Source organism: Python bivittatus, unplaced genomic scaffold, assembly GCF_059951505.1.
Source record: "Python bivittatus isolate LINGU-HERP-01145 unplaced genomic scaffold, Pbiv_v1 ctg000330_np1212, whole genome shotgun sequence".
Classification (NCBI taxonomy): Eukaryota; Metazoa; Chordata; class Lepidosauria; order Squamata; family Pythonidae; genus Python; species Python bivittatus.
This window is the reverse complement of record NW_028277058.1, coordinates 19,340,557-19,356,168: the sequence shown is the minus strand read 5'-3', so window position 1 is coordinate 19,356,168 and position 15,612 is coordinate 19,340,557. Positions and strand designations below refer to the sequence as shown.

The 15,612-nt window shown below is 36.3% G+C and overlaps 1 protein-coding gene across 5 annotated transcripts in view; it reads right to left on the bottom strand.

Annotated features, from left to right (window-relative positions):
- Window positions 1–15,612, bottom strand: part of MSRB3 (methionine sulfoxide reductase B3) — a 59,751-nt gene that overhangs the window by 6,602 nt on the left and 37,537 nt on the right. The window lies entirely within an intron of this gene.

Sequence of the window (15,612 nt, the reverse complement as noted above, 5' to 3'; positions counted from 1 at the left end):
AAACTTTCTAAGAAGTCTTCATTATACGTAAGTGATCAACTTCAAAAATCAGTATGAATGTACTGAGGGAATATCCTTTTTACAAAAAAAGTTACATTGCACAAATGCTTCAGCTGGAGTTTCTTTCCAGTTTTGATATTAATAATATCTCATTGTCTGTCGCAGATTTTTCCTCTTGGTTTCTGACCCAAGCCTTAAAAAAAAAAAATTACTATCCCATCCATATGTTTGAAGTCAGCTGAAAAATCATAAAAAAAGATAAAGTCTAGTCAAGCGTAGCTCCTGGTGACTATATAAATATTTCCAGGTAGCTTTCTGGGCAATAACACAGAAGTAGTTTGCCTTCATATATATGTATGTGTATATGTATACGTATATTTATGTAAGTGTGTGTATGTAATTAAAATAAAGAAAAAATTAAAATTTCTATTTCTTCTATTAATAAGATATGAATTACTACAGTGTTAAAAAATCTGGGCAAAGAATCTGCACTGTAAGCTCCCATTATTATTTGGAACTTCATTCTCTGCTATTCTTCTACTCTTGTTAATTATGTTAGCCATAATGGGCTATTATTGTTCATTGTTATAGTACTGCTGGTGAGAAAGCATTTTATAGTCTTACAAGATTCAAGCTTTGTACTTTATCATAGGCATTCTAGTGCAAGATCAGACTTGTTGGGCTATGGCTTTAATTTCAATTCCTTCTCCAAGAAAGTCAAAAAATTAATACCAGCATTTTTTTAGATTCAAGTAAAGTATTTTTATGCAAACACACTTCTAGTGCCAAGGATTAGTATCTTATAACTTCTATTCACCAGATACCATTTTCATTTTCTTGTAGGCAACACCTGTAATACATTGCAAAACATTCTTTCTAAGAGCAAAATGTTTTCTTTTGAGAAGTTGTATCTATCCTGATATTCCTTTCAGATTTCTTAATATTTCAGAAAGTTTTTCCCACTGTCACTGCTGATGTTTAAATTCAATTAACTGTCTACTTCACATCAAATCTCAGCAAATTAGTTTGGGCTAGCCCAAAGGGAAGGAAAAAAAGCAAGATTTTATGTACTGGTATTTGGCACTATCCCATTGGTAGATATTCCTACGATAAGGTAGCATTTTCTTTATTTCAATATTAAATATTTTGTCTCATGAATTACAGTCTTTTAAAAGCCAAGGTGCACTGGAGTGGTATCACAGCTGTACTACTGCTGCCAGGAGAGGAAGCAGGAGGCTAGCAGAATGGCAGCTGCACGTGTCCTTCAAGACTTGGTCTTGAAGGAAATCTTCCATGCAGGAAGCCAACACGGGCCCAGCTGCTCTCAGTTGCTCGATCAGCAAATGACTTAAGAATGGGCCCAGGAGTTCAGCTCAGTTTTGAAGCTCTAGCAAATTCTGAGTAACTTCTAGAATGTTAAGTATCAGAACATAATCTGTCCTAATTTTTTGTATAGATTTTATTTTATCATTCATTTTATATATATCCCATAAAATCAGAGTGGTTTATAGTATTTCATCTTAAAGTGTCCTATTCCTGAAAGACTTGATCAAATTGGTTAGGATATTTTAGAAAAGCAAAGAAAAATGAAAATGAAATACCAAAATAATATCAATTTTAAGAATAAAACAAAAAATAATCAGTCCAAAATACCAAAAAAAAAAAAAAAAAAGCCTCTTGCTCCCTTTTTTGGGGCATTTGAAACATTTTCATTTTATGCCCACAATAAAAGGTGCTACATAATTCAGTGGGATAATGGGTAACAGCATCATCTGAAGTGGGCACCCAGAAAATGATCAATCTTCACCCTGTATTGGTAGTGCATACTGTCAATAGCTACCATCAGAAAAAATGCTGTGAAATAATCTCTTTAGTAAGGGGAAAAAAGTGGTGAGAATTAAAGTGGCTTCAAGGAACACAGGTAAACCAAGAAGGAGCTTTGTCCCTGGAATTGTACTGGGGGAGAAAACTACCTGCATCCATTTTAGCTGTATTTCTGAATCTTAATTTTTAATGAGAAGTTCTATTTTTTCTCTCTCTCCCACCTCACTTTCTTTTTGATATCTATAGTGCTTCTTTTATGAATATTTAGAATTCTATAAAAATCAATTTGCCTGGATTGTTAGCTCAGTTTTAAAAACAAAACAAAACTTGCTTTAAAATGCAGTTAACAGTAACTTTAAAATGAGAGGATTTACATGTGGCTTGCTCAGATAAGTAAGGTTGACAACAGCAACAAGGCACCCCTGAAGGATGAGAATATGTTCTTTTTCTTCACCAGAGCTTAACAATACTAATATTTATAAAGCTATCAACAATATAGTAGCTTTAAACTTTTGAATAAACTTTTTAATTAACCAGCTTTAATAACAAAATTTAATAAATTTTGCAAAACTTCAATAGAATTATTAGTAGTTAATAGGATTATGTTCATTCCAATTTACTAACACGCTATTCATAATCTCACCAGTTAAAATTTTGTGGTTAATTATCTTTGTATCTGAGGCAAGCTATTGAACCTGCTTCGTTCTAGCTGAAGTATTGCTTTATCTCCTATGTTACTTTAGATCACAGAGAATGTTTGTGAAAACAGATCTTTTAAAACATAAGTTAGCTATAGATCTTCAGCATCAAAGGAGTTGAACGGCATTGTGTAGAAGTATAACCTTAAGCTATAATTTTGAAGTGCCATTTAAAAATGTTTCAGATAGTTTTAAAAATTTACTGGCGACCTAGTAACCTCAATCCTAAAGCATTTGATCTTGAATAATATTTTTGTTGCTATCCCAAAATGAAGTTCAATAAAACATCTTATGTACTGCCCGAGTTACTGTCTCACTCCAGGATGCTATAAAAGTGTAGTTTGTATAATTAAGATTGCTCAGAGTAAAATATTGTCTCTATAACTCCCTGTAGTTATTAAAGTCTATGCTCATAGAACTTTATCAGCAAAGCATAGTATCGACTCCACACATCAGACAAATTAACTTTTATAATGCAAGTCAAATCAAAGAAAACCTAATCCTGTGAGGGAAGTACCTATTAACATAAATGCAACATTTTTCCTCTTTTAAACTACTGCAATTATTCTATGTAGTGACTAGGAATACATTCTAGCCAAAATTAAGCATTCAGTTATTTAAAAATAACAAACATGTAATTTATTGGGTTAAATCAGTGGAACTCAAACTCCAGGATTAACAAAATACTCAGATACAAACAATTTCTAAACATTAAGTGTAATAAAATAATTTCAACAACATTTCTGAACATTTTCAGAAGTCATTACTTAGGTCAACTCCAGGTAAAAGTCACTTCCATTCTGTAAGCAGAGATGGTGTTTATGCTTGTTACTTCTTTCTGCTTGAATACTGCCAAATGGGTATCACAACTAGATATTAACAAAATTAATCATGGGTCGCTAATTAACATGACAGAGATGAAAACTGACTACCTTGATTATGAAATTAAGAAACAGAGCGTGAACTGGATGCCGTAGTACAGAAGAGTTAACCATGAAAATACACTATGGATAAACCTTCCAAGAAAAATACCCTAAAAATATATAACCACATGTGAAGGTGGTATGTAAAGATTATATGCATACAAATGATGTGAAACATATAGACAACACCAAATGCATACCAAAGAATAGATCCAAAATCCAATACCAGAAAATTCTCCTACTTCAATTATACGTAGTTTCAATTTATATGGGTAAAATAAGTGGTCTTTTCATGACAAATATGTGGCAAGAAACATCTCAACAATTCAGTAAGTTGAATACACTTAACAAAATCTCTTCAGTTTCAGTAATAATGTTGGCACATCTTGGTAGTGAAATAAACAGAATTTTTCTCAGTAAATAAAATGCATGTTACACTAATTTCTGTATGAATATTTCATACAATTCATGATAACTGTATGAACTGTATGAATATCTCATAAAATTCATATCTTGAACACAAAACACTCTCCTGTTTAACTTAGTGAAAAAAGAAAAAAAATCCTCTCTATAAGATGCCTGGATTCTAATATCATTTCAGTCCTCCTTCAGGATGGAATCTACAGATGTAAAATTAATGGGTTTCACTAAGGAACAGCTCTCCTCAATCTTAAAAGGTGGACTGACTTTTTGCCTCATTTATTCAACATTTACAAATAGTTTCTAAACCAATTTCTTGAGTCTGAGAAGAATCATCTCTTTGTAACTGTTTCTTTATTTCCTATGACCAATCTTTAAATCTGAGCTTATTTTTTAAAGCAAGGATGGGGAACAACCACAGACAGCTCTAAGTTCGGAAATATTTGAGGGGCCACACGTTTTCCACTCTTATCTGAAGGAATGAAGAAATGTAAAATGTACTAATCAGCTTCTCTTATGTAGTGGCAACCTCTAACATGAAATAAAGGGTTCAAAAAAGAAATCATCACCTAACTCTCAACTCTTATTACAACAAGTGGAATGATGTATGCAGCATCGTCTAGAAGCTTATTACACTTCTGAAAATCTAAATTATCATGGAATGCCTCCATCTGGTGGTAACAGCTTACAATTCTGAATGGGATCTAGCAAATGTTCTATCAAAAGGCTAATGTTTCATATCTGTGCTCCTGTCTCCATCTGGTGACAGGATCCTTCAGAAGATGCAGAATTTTAAAGGTAAACTCATGGCTAAATGCTTAAGTCCAGCCACCGACAGAATGTTATCAGTTATCCCTGAAGTCATTTAGCTTTGCATACTTCAGATGACTTTTTAAAAAATAACCACTTTAAAAAATGCACTCGGATGTAGTGCTTTTCCATGACTGAAGCATCATTTACCTGCCACAGGAAAGATTCCCAGAAAATCTATGAAAAATTTAACACGGAACTGGAATCTCTGCATAGATTTTTTTTTTAATGTAACCATTGATTTACCCAGGCAACTTAAAGTGAAAAAGCTACTTCTGTTTATTATAGCAATTTAGGTTACCTGTCTGACTTAAACTATTATAATAAACAGAAGCTGTACAGATAAAATGAAACATTCCTGTTTAAAATAATGAAAAGAGCCCAGTAACACAGTTTAAATAATGCTGCCATTACTGTGTTCACAGACTACAACTGCAGTGGACTTCCTTAACATAAATAAATCTGTATTAAAAAAACTCCCTGCAAATAAACAAGAAGAAAACTTCTTCCCTTAATTTGCTGTGTCGGTCTTCTAATTTAGGAATCCTTCAGCATAATGGAGCATTAAAAAAACTAAGTATGTTAACTAGCTATTCAGTGCAAAAAAGTCCGTGTTGAATCTGCTTGCTGCTATTTATAATTACTATCTGAAGTAATTCTGATTCTCACTTCTTTCATCATTCCTTTTCCTCCTATCTCTCCCTCCGTGCATGAGTGTTTATAATAAGGTACAAGATTATATTCCTGCATTTCATGAAATAAGTTGCTATCCATTAAAGCTTATATAATAGTACGTTTATTACTTTTAAGGTTTCACAACGTTCTTTTGTTGTGCCTGTGTGAGAGGGAGAGATGAATGATAGGGAGGGCCATCTGCAGCCCCAAGTCCTTCTACCATTTGGCCACTTCAACATTCTGGCACCTCATTTTGCTGCTTGAATAGACAGGACCTAAGTGTCTCAAATTATCTGAACATGTTTTCCATAATATGATTTAATTCGGATTTCCTCAACCTAAAGTTCCCCACAGAATTCCCATCATTGTCAACTACCATAAGATGGTGGGAGCTGTAGTTGAACACATCTGGAGGTCATCAGATTTAGAAAGGCTGAACTCTTTGTACCAAGGCTTCATATGTCAGAAGATGTTCCCTAATGTGCTGTAACTGCAGATCACATAGGGTTTTGTTTTGTTTTTGCACAAATTACCTATTTGCAGGAACGGGAAACAGTCTTCTATGGGGGGGGGACCCTATGGTTCTCAGAGTACAATTACAATTTAAATCTATTAAAACACTGTGTACATAAAATATAAAAAGAATGATTTTTCATTCTTGATACATCAGTAATATTTTAATGCTGATTCTGCTATTTTGCTCCCAAGACAAAGCATCTCTAACTTCCTCTGGTGTGTTTTCATAAAATATAACAATATTCTGAAATTTCTTAGAGTACGTACGTATATAACTTCTGCTGAACACACTACTAACAGATAAACCAAGTCAACAAAGCAGCTTCATCTTGCCAGTTAAAGTTATAATTTGAAGTATACAGTAAATGATTCAAAATCTATATACTACTAAAACTCTCATGTCTCTAACCTTCAACTGGGTGAAACAGTGCGTCATAGGGCAACAATTTTTAAACCAAGGTAACTCAAATGGACTAACTTACAGTATGTGTCCAAAATCTGGGACCCATGACTCCCATGGGATTAAAATTTGAGAAATTTGTGGCTGCTTCAGCACTGCTGAGCCACTGTGGTCAGCCCAGGTCATGTGATCATCATGGGCATATCCCCAACCTCTTTCCCACGTCCCTCTGTCACCTGTGCCCAATCAGCTGGTAGCATAGCCCAGTGGGCAAATGGCGATTGGTTGCTTTGGAAACGAGGCAGAAATCTGAAATCTCTTAACGGCTGTGGGCAATGAGGGAAGGATAAGGGCGTGATTTGGATGCCTGCTGGTGAGGTAGGCTGGCTGGAGGGCACTGGTGTTGATGGGTGAGCCCTTTTCCTCCCATGAGGGAGGGGGTCCTTGGGGACACTTCAATAGTAACCTTCTTTAAAAAGTTACAGGTATACATAAACTTACGAATTATAGAATTGGAAGGGTCTATTTATGCCCATTGTCCAACTCCCTCCTCATTGCAAATTAAAGCATCCAAACTAATGGGCATTTTCCTTCATGTGAACCCATCAAATGAAGGCAAGTGCATAACATCTCTAGATAATTGGTTCCATATCAAAATGCTCTTATACCCAATGCCTTTGGGTATCCACATCACTTTTACATACACAGTGTATGTAATGTAGATATGCACAATATAAGAACTGAAAGCATTTCCACTCCACATTTTATTTATTTGGTAATTTTACATAGCCACCCATCTCACATACATGACTCTGAGCAGTGTACACCCACCCGTAACCCCCAAAAATCCCTTCCTCCCCCAACCCATTCAGTCTGATCTCCAAGGAAGAGGACCCCCATTCCATCATTTCTATATCCAACACACCCCTGGGAGGGTATCCGTGGTCCTGGGGTGCTTCAGCTTATGTTCTCAGCACCACCAGTGCCTCAGATAACACCCCCAAGCCCAACCAATATCATGCCCCAACCGGGCAACCCCCAACCAGACCCCTTTCACTGGCCTGGCAGGGCTACCTCACTTCACCTTCAAAGAAGGGTGATCCAACTGCTACCCCCTGGCTCTCACCCAGGTAGAGGGCAAACTGCCCCTCAATAGGGGAAGATCACCCTACCAAACACACCCCACCAAGAAAAACAGTTCATCCATCACAATCTGTCAGGCCTAAAGATGAAAAGATGCACCCAGACAATAAGAAATCCAGCCACCAAAATGCTTTAAAAAATTAAAAGCAATTTGAAACTAACTCACTAATGTCCTGTCTCAAAATGTTCAATGCTTCCTCTAGTTGACCAATAAGAGAGCACAAAGAGCATTATTCTGTTAGTGTCCCTCTCTCCAATCCACATTTTAGTTCACACTGTGTTAATTTGTCAGGGGATTTGCAAAATAATCTGAACAGTTGATATGTGAGAAAGCTGCAAAGCTGTGAAGGCTCTATCTATTCTTTTGCATTTAAAAAGACCTATGAAAGAATAGCATATTAGTATAATGCTATAACAGCTGAACCTCTGTGGAGTGCAAGGAGAAGTGGGCTTCAGCCCCAAAACATGAGGTGAGGGTGAGGCATGATAGAAAAAAAAGGGCTGAAGGCATGAAAGGCAAGTCAGCTAAGATTCTTGTAGTAAGTTAAAATAGGCCAAAAGATGTTAAACTTTTAAAAACTATTTTAAACAAATTTAAAATCATGCTATTACAAATTAGCATCTTCAGTGTGCTTACATAATTATAAAAGGTGTTGGTAAACAGGAAACAAAATTTAAAGACAGCAAATACTGTTGCTTTTTAATTATTCTGCTGATGCATTTCTGAGAACAGCTGTTTCTGACGACTCTTATATTACCAATGTCTTCATTCAGATGACTTAAATTTGTAGAGTTTGTTAAGCCAAAGGACCTTAAAGATGAAATGTTGAACAGAAATTAAAATACTAACTTAGCATTGGAAACAAAATTAAGTAGAATTCTGATTCCAACACATTTTTTGCCTTCCAGATACCAATTTTTTTTTCAAAACATGATTTTATTTGCTTTTACATTGTCTCTCATTTGATCATTGTTCCATGGCTGACACCAAGCAGCCTATAAGCTTTTCAGATTCTCACTCTAAGGCTTGCCAGCAACCAACAAAAAATACATTAATTTAATTTGCTTTTGCTTTACCACACATCTCTGTGTTTATCTGTTATATGGACATCAGGAAGAAATAAATCAATGATATATAAACATCTTATTTAATGTAAGCCCCAGACAAGCATAATGTACACATTCACTCCTGGCCCTGAGAATCCACAACCTCTCTATACCCCACAGGTGTGGAATGAGAACTCTTCCAGCAAGAACCTGGAAGAACCTTGTCTTCTTTGTGTAATTTAAAAAACTAAATATAAATTTAGGGATGGATCTAAACACAGCCATGTACTTACATTTAACTATCACAAGAATAGTTCTCTGCATAAGATTACAGCATATTTATAATTTTCTTGTTCACAAGCCTCAATATTATCAAAGAGGGCAAAACTATTACCCAAAAATGCAACAAACTATGGCTTGTCTTGCTGCGATCAAGCTCCACTAGACTAATGGAACTTAATTCTAAGTAAATACATATAGAATTATGCTGTACAAAGTATATCACTTATTTCTTCACTGAAATCTCTGGGCAAAAATGTGCTCCAATTTGTACAATGCTAATGCCGAAATGCTCTTCCCCTAATGTTTTTAAAACAACAGAAAACAGCACATATGCATAGAAATCTCCCCCCCCCTTTTTTTAAAGTACATGTCCATAAATTTTAGCCTATTTTTCACCATTTCTATCAAGGCAGATGACTAAGGATACCCACTGCTTTCACTACTGAGAGAGAAATAAACATAAATCTACTCATATTACCAACTTACACCACTGTAAAATATTACATACTAAGTTATGTTTAGTTACACTTAAGAGGACGCAATAAGTAATAAAACCAAAGTAATATAACATGTGCAAGATGTGTGGAACACTGTATTCTAAACAAGAGGTCATTAGTACAATTCCTGCTAGCCAACAATGACTCGTTGTTTGCTTACAGTAATTCAAATTTTTTCCCCTGAAGGCACTGGACATCCATAGAAATATGTCTTTCCCCTGTGTCAGATGTTCATGGAATGCCCATTAATCCAATCTTTTTTACCATGCCATTCATAATATTAAAAATGCACATTTATTACATGAACATTTAAAAACTTTAAAAACAGAAAGCATAATTATTTTTCACACAGAAATACCAACATGCAGACGAGAACTTCTTTCAACATAAGATGTCACTGCTACAAAAGTAAATATCATCATGATGAAAAATGGGCAATTCTATACATATGTTATAACTATTTGCATGATACCTATTGAGGGTTTTTTTTCTCTTTGAAGTCAAATATTCAGGTTCAATTCACATTGCATAGACTGAATTTTCCTCAGTATTCCAGATTTCATAGTTAAAATTAATAAACTGAAGCTTTCCTAAGTCACCATGCTAGACTATGCTTTCATTGTAAGAAAATAAACCTCTGTTGTTGTTGTTCATGCTATTTTCACAAAACAGCACTGAGATTTCCTTTCTGCAGAGGATTACTCAAGGGAAAAAGAAAATGATTGTAATGGATAGCATGCTGAAACAGAGCAATTTACACACACGCACACACCTTATTTAGGAAGAAAGCCTTTTCAATTAAACAAGCTACAGAATTCTGATATTATACCATGAAAATAGAACAATAGTCCTATAAAATCCCAAAGTTCTGATGTCATTCTTAACTTGAACCCTTTTAGAGAATATATGATGAAGCTTGATTCCATGCCTTGTAAGAACCCAGAAATACTCTCTGTCCTGCAACACAGTTCATAGCAAATGGGCCAGATGGAAGGAATCCACTCAGCTCTTCCCTGCATCATCATCAGCTCTCACAGAAATTGAGAGGGCCAATAGCACCAGTTGGTCTCACATGGCCAGAGTTTCTTCACTATGCAAGCAGTAATGGGCACCGCTCGGTATGCCCATGTGTCTCATGCTATGTGAGCTGCATTGGTTGCCAGTCAGCTTCTGAATGCAATTCAAGGTGCTGGTTATTACCTATAAAGCCCTGCATGTCATAGGGCCTGGATATCTAAGGGACCACTTTTCTCTAATGGTCTCTGCTTGCCTAGTATGTTCCAGCAGAGGAGGTCGCTCCAGGTCCCCTCTTTTAAATACTGTCCTCTTATGGGACCGAGGAAACATGCCTTCTCTGTGGTACCTCCACCCTCTGGAACAGCATCCCCCCCAGGGATAAGGACTGCATCTCCTCTCCTAGGATTTCAGAAAGCTCTTAAAACCTGGCTTTGCTCCCAGGTCTGGGATTAATATATTTTTGGGACCCCTGTTGAGTTTTTTGCTGCCTTTATAATTGTTTTAGTCCAGGCCGCCTGTATTATTTTATGTTTTTAATTGTTTTAATTGTTTTTTGATTTTGTACGCTGCCAAGAGTCTGTTGGAGTTGAGTGGCTATAACAATTTTTTATAAAATAAATACTTAGTAATTGCTATAGTAGCTACCACAAAGTTATGGGCAATCATTAGACCTAGTTCAGTTGGCACATTCTATGTACTATTGCTGTGATCTTTCATCTATTTCATATTAGCTTCTTATAACGAGCTTCAACAAAAGAAACTGTGAATATGTTCTGGGTATGATAAAACTGGCTGAAGCCCTTTGGCAGAAGGAAGATAGCAAAGGAAACTATAAGGACAAGGTGAGCTATATCGCAAGAAACAAAAGAGCAGTATGCTGTTCAAGACCTATTAATCCACACACCCACTCCTAGACATATGATGATTGACAAGTGTGGAATCAATCTGAAATAAAATGGCACAAATACAGTGTGACCAGCACTTAAAAGCATGATGTTCTTCAGGAAATCACAGGAAGAAAAAAGCCAACGTGTCTTCTTCTCTCGGTCAAGCAGCCTCAGCTTATCTCAGCTCTGTTCTCTCTTTATACAGCTTGAGTGGCAGGTAAGTGATCGGGGAAGAACAGGTAATTGCTAATATATTGCTTATTTATATTTAATCTTTTTCTTTATTTTTGTTGCTAATTGACAATAATGCAAATGGATTTATTTAGGTAAATAAAAGTAACATAAATAATCATTTTATGTGCCAACCAGCATTAACACAAAGCATAAAAAGGAAGTTTAAGGAGTGATAAAGATGCATGGTTGTGTTTCAAACATAACCCATTTAATTGGATAAATGCAATTAAAGGGTAGCATTTACATTAACAGACCTAATCCAGAACAAGCTTTCATAGATAACGCTGTATTTCATGGAATGAATAAATTAGAATAGTGCTGTTAGCATGCTTCTTTTTAATGCCAGAAAATTTAGCTTTAAATAAAACTTGCACTCCAAAAACTGCTGAGGCTTTGTACATTGCTAATCTCTATTATTTTAGTGCCATCTGTTATAGCTCCCCCTTTTAATACCAGATTGCATGCATTTAGAGCAGCAACATTTTTAACTTTCTTAACAATCTAGATTACTATCATAAATAGCATGTAGCATTGCAGTAAAAAACTTTTGGTTTGATGGGCACATTTATGACTCTGAGAACATGCTGTGAGTGTTGTCATAAGGATCTAGTGTGGTTTGCCTTGATGGGTACGGCCAGTTATAAGATGTTCATTTCTGATTAACAAAAACAGGTGAATTTACAAAATGAAGCAGGGCAAAGGCTAATAGAGTTCTGTCAAGCGAACAAGCTAGTCATAGCAAACACTCTTTTCCAATAACACAAGAGACGACTCTACACATGGACATCACCAGATGGTCAATACCGAAACCAGATTGATTATATACTTTGCAGCCAAAGATGGAGAAGCTCTATACAGACAGCAAAAACAAGACCAGGAGCTGACTGTGGCTCAGATCATGAGCTTCTTACTGCAAAATTTAGGCTTAAATTGAAGAATGTAGGGAAAACCACTAGACCACTCAGGTATGACTTAGATCATATTCCTTGTGAGTACACAGTGAAGGTGATGAATAGATTTAGAGGATTAGATTTGGTAGACAGAGTGCCTGAAGAACTATGGACGGAGGTCCGTAACATTGTACAGGAGGCAGCAACTAAAACCATCCCAAAGAAAAAGAAATGCAAGAAAGCAAAATGGCTGTCTGATGAGGCTTTACAAATAGCTGTGGAAAGAAGGAATGCAAAAAGCAAGGGTGAAAGGGAAAGATATAAGCAACTGAATGCAGATTTCCAGAGAATAGCAAGGAGAGATAAGAAGGCCTTCTTAAATGAACAATGCAAAGAAATCGAGGAAAACAATAGAATGGGGAAGACTAGAGATCTCTACAAGAAAATTGGAGATATCAAAGGAACGTTTAGTGCAAAGATGGGCATGATAAAGGACAAAAAAGGCAGGGACCTAACAGAAGCAGAAGAGATTAAGAAGAGGTGGCAAGAATACAAAGAAGAACTATACAAGAAAGATCTTAATGTCCCTGATGTCCACCCTGGTGTGATCACTGACCTTGAGCCAGACATCCTAGAGAGTGAAGTCAAGTGGGCCTTAGGAAGCATTAACAACAAAGCTAGTGGAGATGACAGTATTCCAGCTGAGTTATTTAAAATACTAAAAGATGGTGGTGTTAAAGTGCTGCACTCAATATGCCAGCAAGTTTGGAAAACGCAACAGTGGCCATGGGATTGGAAAAGGTCAGTTTATGTTCCAATTCCAAAGAAGGGCAATGCCAAAGAATGCTCAAACTATCGCACAATTGCACTCATTTCACATGCTAGCAAGGTTATGCTCAAAATCCTACAAGCTAGGCTTCAGCAATACATGAACCAAGAACTACCGGATGTACAAGCTGGGTTTCGAAGAGGCAGAGGAACTAGAGATCAAATCGCCAACATTCGCTGGATCATGGAGAAAGCACGAGAGTTCCAGAAAAATATCTACTTCTGCTTCATTGACTATGCAAAAGCCTTTGATTGTGTGGATCACAACAAACTGTGGCAAATTCTTAAAGAGATGGGAGTACCAGACCACCTTACCTGTCTCCTGAGAAATCTGTATGCGGGCCAAGAAGCAACAGTCAGAACTGGTCATGGAACAACCGATTGGTTCAAAATAGGGAAAGGTGTACGACAAGGCTGTATACTGTCACCCTGCTTATTTAACCTATATGCAGAGTACATCATGAGAAATGCCAGGCTGGAAGAATCACAAGCTGGAATTAAGATTGCAGGGAGAATCATCAACAACCTCAGATATGCGGACGCTACCACCCTAATGGCAGAAAGTGAAGAAGAACTAAAGAGCCTCTTGATGAGGGTGAAAGAGGAGAGTGCAAAAGCTGGCTTGAAACTCAACATTAAAAAAACTAAGATCATGGCATCTGGACCCATCAATTCCTGTCAAATAGAAGGGGTAGAAATGGAAGCAGTAACAGACTTCATTTATTTGGGCTCCAAGATCACCGCAGACGGAGACTGCAGCCATGAAATTAAAAGATGCTTGCTCCTTGGGAGGAAAGCTATGGCAAGCCTAGATAGCATATTAAAAAGCAGAGACGTCACCTTGCCGACAAAGATCCGCATAGTCAAAGCTATGGTTTTTCCAGTAGTAATGTATGGCTGTGAGAGCTGGACCATAAAAAAGGCCGAGCGCCGAAGAATTGATGCCTTTGAACTGTGGTGCTGGAGAAGACTCTTGAGAGTCCCCTGGACTGCTAGGAGGTCAAACCAGTCAATCTTAAAGGAAATCAACCCTGATTGCTCATTGGAAGGATCGATAATGAAGCTCAAGCTCAGATATTTTGGTCACCTAATGCGAAGAGAGATCTCTTTGGAGAAGACCCTGATGCTGGGAAAGATTGAAGGCAAAAGGAGAAGAGGACGGCAGAGGATGAGATGGTTAGATAGCATCACTGAAGCAATGAGCATGAAACTGAGCAAACTCAGGGAGGCAGTGAAGGACAGGAAGGCCTGGCGCAATATGGTTCATGGGGTCACGAAGAGTCGGACACGACTTAACGACTAAACAACAACAGGCAGGTTGGCTATGGGTTTGCAGCCACCCAGTTCTATTATTGTTTTTTTTCCAATTATTTTTAAGAATGCTTTTGTGGCTAATGTGGGGCCACAAGACAATTTTCTGAATAAAAATGCTATGATCTGCAGCTTTCTTTGCAACATATACTTATTTTTATAATTTTTAAAGTAATTTTTTTAAAAAAAACATATAAAATCTAGGGGAGACAAGGAACTAGGGAGAACCCTCTGAGCAAAGATGGTGCCTTTGGGTACCACACTATCTTCCTCTGATGCCACAAATGCCTTTTAAACTTAATATATATTGAGACCTGTAAGCTGAACCATAATCATGCTCTTTTCTGTTCTTATAGAAAGTCTACATTGCAGAACTCTTTATTATTTAAGAATGATAGATTGAAGGTGCCTTTACTGTAGCTAATTTGCCACAGTGATTCATCCCCTAGATATATGCAGATTTAACTACTATAACACATACTTTGTGAAATGTTCCTAAGAAGCTTTGGTTAATGCTGGGTGGAACTGCCTTACATAGCTGACTACCTTAATTATTACTTTAAAATAAATAATGACTTTAAATACTTTTATTATAAAGTTTTTTTAAGGAAAAGATGGACTGTTCAAATCAGTTTTTAATCAAATAAAGTTGCTATTCTTTATTTTCAAGAAGGAATTGTAACCATTGCTATTATTTATTTTTTGTTCAGTGAGAGCTTTTTAGGTGTTAATATGATTAAGTGTAGTCTGTTTTTTAAGTTGTATTGTGGTTTTACTTGCAAATCTACTGTATTTTGAAAAGGTCTTTTTGTTTAGAAATCCAATTTAAAAATCATAAATACAAATAACTACAGGAAGTAATTTTGAAAACTGTTTTAAACAGGAAAACTTATGCTACAGAAACAAACTGCAATTAGATTATTTTGACATTGTTTCAATTTAAGAAAGTTAGTCTGTTTACTATAATGCTTATTTTCCTTGCTGAGTTTAAATGGACTGCTATAATGTTCCACTTTTTATAACTGGAAACATCAATATATAAATATAAAAGTAATATATATTTCAGTCAACTACCTAGAGAGAACTCGCCTTTTCTGATATGACTGTGTGCATAGACATAACACGAACAGCTAATGACAAATTTCTTTCCTTAAGCACAGGCTGCTCAGACTTTTTGTCCATGAAACAGACTTGTCCTCTAGGAACATAT